Here is a 7,261-nt window from a genome sequence, read left to right on the forward strand (position 1 = left end):
AACCATACAGTTCAACTCAGAATGCAATGCTGAGTTATGGGGGCATTTGAGTCGTTTATCAAAAGAATAGAAAATAATCAAAAACATAAGGAAAAAAATTCAAAATAGGCCCTTGTATAGGTCCAATTTAAAGTAATTTTTATCCACAAGTCTGTAGGACAGAATGCAGTAATATTTCACGTAGCCATTTGTAGCCAAGACTACAGGAAGTTGCCATAATATAAGAAGAAAAGGAACTAAAATTCTATTTTGATAGGGAAGCGTCTGATTTTTGTCTGAATTTTGACATTCTCAGGGATATAGGGAGCCAACATGATAGTCAAACTTCGTATTTGTATGAGTATTTCACAAAGAGTGTAGATACAAGGAAGTCCTACGACTTAACATATGTCAAGCGTCGCAACCTTGAGTCTCACACTAATTTCCTGTGTGCTCTTTTTGGCACTTTTCAGGTTAAGTCTGTGCTCCTTATGTTTTATCCCTTTTTCTGGAATCAGATACATAAACATTAATCACAGTCCCATAATATTTTATCAATAAATGGCAGGTTCCCATAGCTTAAAGCTTTTGGGTGTGCATTGACATTACAGCAAGAATATATATGTATTAAACTTCTATTACTGTAGAAAAATAATATTAATATTAATTATATGTACCTTTAGTACAAGAAATGAGGAAAAATCAAATATTCTAATCAAAATAAAGAAAAGCAATAATAAAAATAAGGAAAAAATCAGTAATTCAATGTGTTCTCAAAAAACATCATCCATTTGTCTATGGATTATTATCTCCAATGCATATGATAAGATACAGTCAATCAGTCTCAACAGAAGATGCTTTCTTCACATATGAGCAATGAATCCAAGATTCTTTTTCTCCAATCTTTATGGATGTTGGAGTAGTTAACAATATTTGGAATGGTCCTTCCCATGAAGGCTGAGTTGCTTTAGTACGCTTGAAATTTTTAATATACACTTTATCTCCTGTATTCAGATCATGCAGAGAAAAATCTAGTGGTCCGGCTTGTACTGCAGCTCCGGATTCATGAAGTTCATGCAGTTTGTGCTGTAATTCCTGTATATAGGAAGCAATAGTAGTATCTCTCCCTAATACTGAGGTATATGCAGGGGAAAAAGGTTTAGCCTGTATAGGCGGATGTCCAAAAAGCATCTCAAATGGTGAGATATGTAGGTCTCCTCTAGTTAAAATAGGGCCAGAGGAAGAATTTCAGGCCATTTTAAATGTGTCTCAGTGCATAATTTTCCAATCATAGTTTTAAGTTCTTTGTTCATCCTCTCAACTTGTCCTGAGCTCTGGGGATGATATGGAACATGAAATTTGGGAGTTATTCCCAAGCAAGAATATATCTGATTTAGGACAGAATCAGTAAAATGACTTCCTCTATCTGAATCAATATGTGCTGGTATTGAATCCAAAGATTCACAGTATACACCAACTTTTAGATATTAACAACTTTTAATAACTTGAGAATAGCACACTAATTTCTCATTCTACACAGAATGATTTCAGAAAGAGCTGGAAAGACCTATATGAACTGATGCAGAAGGAAATAAGCAGAACCAGGAGAACAATGTATACAGTGACTGCAATATTGTAGAATGATCAACTGTGCTAGACTTAGCTACTCTTAGCAATACAATGATCCAGGACAATTCTGAGGGTCTTAAGACAAAGAATGCTATCCACTTCCAGAGAAAGAACTATTGGAGTCAGGATGCAGATGAAAGCATCCGATTTTTAACTTGTTTATTTGGGTTTTTGGCTTGAAGAAAAAGAAATTAAAGTAGGCAGTGAGGATATTAAACTATCACTCTTTGCAGATGATAATGGTGGTCTACTTAAAGAATACTAGAGAATCAACTAAAAAGCTAGTGGAAATAATCAACTACTTTAGCAAAGTTGCAGGATACGTAGTAAACACACATTAATTCATCAGCATTTCTCTATATTTCCAAGACAACTCAGCAGCGAGAGTTAGAAAGAGAAATTCCATTTAAAACCACCCTAGACAATATAAAATATTTAGGAATCTATTTGCCAAGACAAACATAGGAATTATATGAACACGACTACAAAACACTATCCACACAATTAAAACTAGATCTAAACAACTGGGAAAACATTAATTGCTCATGGGTAGGACAAGCTAATGTAATAAAAATGACAGTCCTACCCAAATTAATTTACTTACTCAGCACCATACCTATCAAACTACCATGAAACTTTTTAATAGAATTAGAAAAAATTATAACAAAGTCCATTTGGAAGAACAAAAGATAAGAATATCAAGGGAATTGATGAAAAAAATGTCAAAGATGGGGCCTAACAGTACCAGATCTCAAACTGTAGTATAAAGTAGTGATCATCAAAATAATATGGTATTGGCTAAGAGACAGCAGGGAGGATCAATGGAATAGTCTTGGGGTAAATAGCCTCAGCAAGATGGTGTACGATAAACCCAAAGATCCCAGCTTTTGGGACAAAAATCCATTTTTTGATAAAAACTGCTGGGAAAATTGGAAAACAGTATGGGAGAAATTTGGTTTAGATCAACATCTCACACCCTATACTAAGATAAATATAGAATGGGTAAATGAACTAAATATAAAGAAGGAAACTATAAATTAGGTGAACATAGAATAATGTGCCTGTCAGATCTATGGGAAAGGAAAGATTTTAAGAACAAGGAAGAAATAGAGAATATGATAAAATGTAAAATGAATAATTTTGATTAATTAAATTAAAAAGGTTTTGTACCAACAATACCAATGCAGCCAAAATTAGAAGGGAAGCAACAAATTGTGCAAAATTTTTTATAACAAAAACCTCTGACAAAGATCTAATTTCTCAAGTATTGTGATATGAAAATCACTTTAAAAGACTGATATATATTAATTTAAGGTCACCAAGGAATTCAGCTATGTAATTCCTAAATGAAAACTCAAGTCAGCTGTCAACCTTTTTATGGTGTTTTAATTACAAACAGGAGGAAGAAAAGTATTAGAGGGAAAGAGAGAGAGGGGGAAAAGGGAGAGAAGGAAATAGGGCTTAAATACCCACTCTGCTTAAGCTGAGCCAAAGGCCCAAGGCCCTGGATAGCTGAGGCAAAGAAAAGAGATCAGTCCCTATCACTCACGTGACCAAAATGGAGAAACAGTCTCAGGGCTCCTCCACACCAAGCACCAGGCTCCAACCACCACCTTCTACCTCCACACAGGAAGTCCCCAGCACTCCTGAGCTGTCCTCTACCTCACTTCCTGTGTCTCCCTGTACCAATGGTGGCTCTAGCTTAACCTAGGACTACCCAGAGGTCTGTCCTTTTTGCACATGTCTGTTGAAGGCCATATTCTCAAATAATTAAATCTTGAGTTTTGCTGCAGCCCTTCCTAAATCGTTACCCTGAGTAGGGTGGAGATTGTAGTTTCCAAGACCTGATTCTGTTATTCCAAGTATCTCTATTGTTATTGATCAGGAAATAGCTAAATCCCATCTTCTAAAGAATGGTCTGAATAGGGTTGAGTAGTTTTGAAATTCACACTATATAAGGAGTTAAGTCAATTGTACAAAAAAATCAAGCCATTTCCCAATTGATAAATGGACAAGGGACATGAAGAGGTAGTTTTCAGATGAAGAAATCAAAACTATCAATTAGCACATGAAAAAAGTGTTCTAAATCTCTTAAAATTAGAGAAATGCAAATCAAAACACCTCTGAGGTACCACATCACACCTAGATTGGGTAATATGACAACAAAGGAAAGTAATAAATGTTGGAGAGGATGTGGCTGTGAGAAGGAAATTTGTATTTTTATTTGATCAGTCCAGGATTTAGACTTACCTGTTTTGAATTTGGGTCAATCAGCAACCAAGGAATTGATCCCACAGGCACTGCCCCCTGGGTGGTGCCAGGCTAATTGAGGAATTGTGATTGCTTCCTAGGGAATGATGTAAGAGAGCTAGTGGGTATAGTAAGGATTTATAAGATGAAACCCAGCAGGAAGCTGGTAGGGGTATTTTCTGAGACTGATATTCAGAGACAGACACTGAGTTGTTAGGCTCTGGATTATTAGGCTAGGAAATTCTTTACCTCCTTTCTATATTTCTCTCTTATTTTCTTTTTGTTATTAATAAATCTAGCTATTAACAGTTTTGTGACTTAAGGGTTAATTACAATTTCTGGCGACCATCCATTCTAAGCATTACATGGCAAAATTGTGACACTAATGCATTGCTGGTGGAGTTGTGAATTGATCCAACAATTCTGGAAGGCAATTTGGAATTACTCCCAAAGGGTTTTAAATGACTGGCTACCCTTTGATCCAGCCATATCACTGTTTTGTTTGTACCCAAAAGAGATAATAAGGGAAAATATATGTACAAAAATATTTATAGCCATGCTCTTTGCGGTGGCAAAAAATTGGAAAATGAGGGGATTTGATTGGGGAAATGGCTGAACAAATTGTGGTATCTGTTGGTGATGGAATACTATTGTGCTAAAAGGAATAATGAACTGGAGCAATTCCATGTGAGCTGGAATGACCTCCAGGAACTGATGCAGAGGGAAAGGAGCAGAACCAGAACATTGTACCCAGAGACTGTTACAATGCAGCACAATTGGATGAATGGACTTCTCTACTAGTAGCAATGTAATGATCTTATGAGAAAGAATGCTATCCACATCCAGAGAAAGAACTGTGGGCGTAGAAATACAGAAGAAAAACATTGCCTTGATCACATAGTTTGATAGGGATATGATTGGGGATGTAGATTCTAAATGATCACTCTATTGCAAATATTAATAATATGGAAATAGGTCTTAATCAATGACACATGTAAAACCCAGTTGAATTGCTTATTGGCTACAGGAGGGGGGAGAAGAGAGGGGAGGGAAAGAATATGAATCATGTAACCATGGAAAAATATTATACACTATTAATTTATTAAAACAAAAGAAAGAGGAAGTTGCTCCTGCTCACCACAATCCAGCTGAGATATACCCCCATTTTTTTTTTAGTAGATTTACCTCTTTTATTTAAGAGATTGAATACTTGCTGTTGCGACTGAAGAGATGACTTGTCTGTCTCATCTTAATAGAGTTTTTGGTGTATTGCTTTGGTCATTCCACTGGTTACAGGAAATAACCTTTAACCTTTAATAATTTTAGTTGGCAATAAAGACCCACCAAAAGAACATGGTGGCAGACCTTATGCATTTGGTTTATGGACCTCTAGATCTTCATTAGCTGTCAGTAGAAAGAGAACTTTCTGTTGTTTTTGCATAAGGATTCTTTAGTTTTAATAATGGGTAATAAAAATAACCCCTGTAATTACTAGCAGAAAAAGGGGGATCTTTGATCAGGAAGTAATAGTTTAAAAACAAAGCCAGTTCTAAATTAAGTTTCCTGGATGGAATACTTTTTTTTCTCTCTGTCTGCAGTTGTGTTTATGTGAGTTATGAAAAGATTTGATATCTGTCTTTGTGAATCTGTGTTTTGGTCTGTCTGTGTTCAATTGTGTGTACAAACTAGGATTTTAGAAAGAAAACCTCTATATGTCTTGTGATTTATGTTTTAGAACATTTTCTATTTTCCTTCTGACATTCTTGAACACTGACAATGTTTAGAGAACAAGATAAGGGAGTAAAAAGAATTTGATATTGTAAATTAATTACAAGTTGTTAAACTATAAATCCCTATATTGTGGTTAAATGATTTTTATAAAACTAGAGGTATTACTTTACTACTAGAAGAAATACAACAATCCAGGATATTCCTGATGGATTTATGAGAAAGGATGCTATCCATATTGAGAGAAAGAACTATGGGAGTAGAAATGCAAAAGAAAACCTTATGACATCACTTATCATTTGTTTATATGGATATATGACTTGGAATTTTAGCTCTATTTTGTACAACTCAGTGGAATTGCTTATTGGCTCTGGGAGGGGGGAGGGAAGATGGGAGGAAAATAAAATAAATCATGTAAACATAGAAAAATAATTAAAAATAAAATAAAAAATAAAATTCCCTATATCTAATATTTTAAAAAAAGAGGTATTATGTAATGGATTTTGAATTGACATTTTATCAATTTTACACTGTCAATTAAACAGGAGAAATAAAGACTATCCCTCGGAATTCTGGGTGAAGTAATTAAATCACCTATATGTGCTGTGCAGCCATTCTGGAGTGCCACCTGCTACTCTTGCTATCTAGAAGACCCATCTCTTGTCATTATTGAGGTCTGAATCTTCTGATCAGAGAGGGACATCTCGAAGAACATACTGATGGAGGGGAGAGGAAATTGCTCTTTTTTATGGAACTAGAGACAGGAGGTCAAGTGATCTGGGTTGGGATTGGGCTGGGAGCAGCTCAGGCTGCTCACAGAAGAGGCAGTCAGCCACACAGCTCATGCTTTTCTTTTCTTTTTCTGGCCCACTTTTTTCTATTTGATAAATAATTATTAAATTATAAGAATATAGTCTTCAGGGAATTTTAATGTTGAGGACACTTTTCATGCTTGATGGTCTATCAAGTAAGTTTCCCATTTTTCAATATGGTGCCACAGGATAAAAGATTCCACCCATTCTTTTGGGATAGAATCTAAAAATTCAAAATTATTTTAGGATGTTTAAAATGTCATTACTTTAAAATTGTGAACAAGGTCATCTAGGTCTCCTTTGGTTATTAAATGAAGATATGAGGATTATTTGTGAGCTCTCTGAAAACAGGGAGTGTCTTTTGTCTTTCTTTACATGCCCTGCATTTAGCCCAGTGCATGGCACATAGTAGGTGCTTAATACATGCTTATAGTTGAGAAAAGCTACTTCAAATGGGAGAATATCACCACTTAGCTGATCTCTTCTCATGCTAAGCATAATCAGGACAGTCTGCTTGTTTGACCTGATTCATTTTCGTCATCAAAATTCCAATTTCCTAGGTAGCACAGTGGATAGAACATCAGAAATCTAAACCAGGGGTAATCCAACTTGGACCAAAGAGACCTATTTGTACTGTAGAGGTAGGGAGATGGTGAAGTGAATAGAGCACTGGGCCTGAAGTTAGAAAGATCTTGAGTTCAAATCCAGTCTCTGATACTTACTAGCTGGGCAAGTTACTTAACCTCTGCCTATTTCTTCTATATAATGGGAATGATAATAGCACCTACCTCCCAGAATTGTTGTGAGGATAAAATGAGATAATATTTGTAAAGTACTCTGTAAAGTCTAAAATAATGTATAAA

This window comes from Monodelphis domestica, chromosome 2 (genome assembly GCF_027887165.1).
Source record: "Monodelphis domestica isolate mMonDom1 chromosome 2, mMonDom1.pri, whole genome shotgun sequence".
Classification (NCBI taxonomy): domain Eukaryota; kingdom Metazoa; phylum Chordata; class Mammalia; order Didelphimorphia; family Didelphidae; genus Monodelphis; species Monodelphis domestica.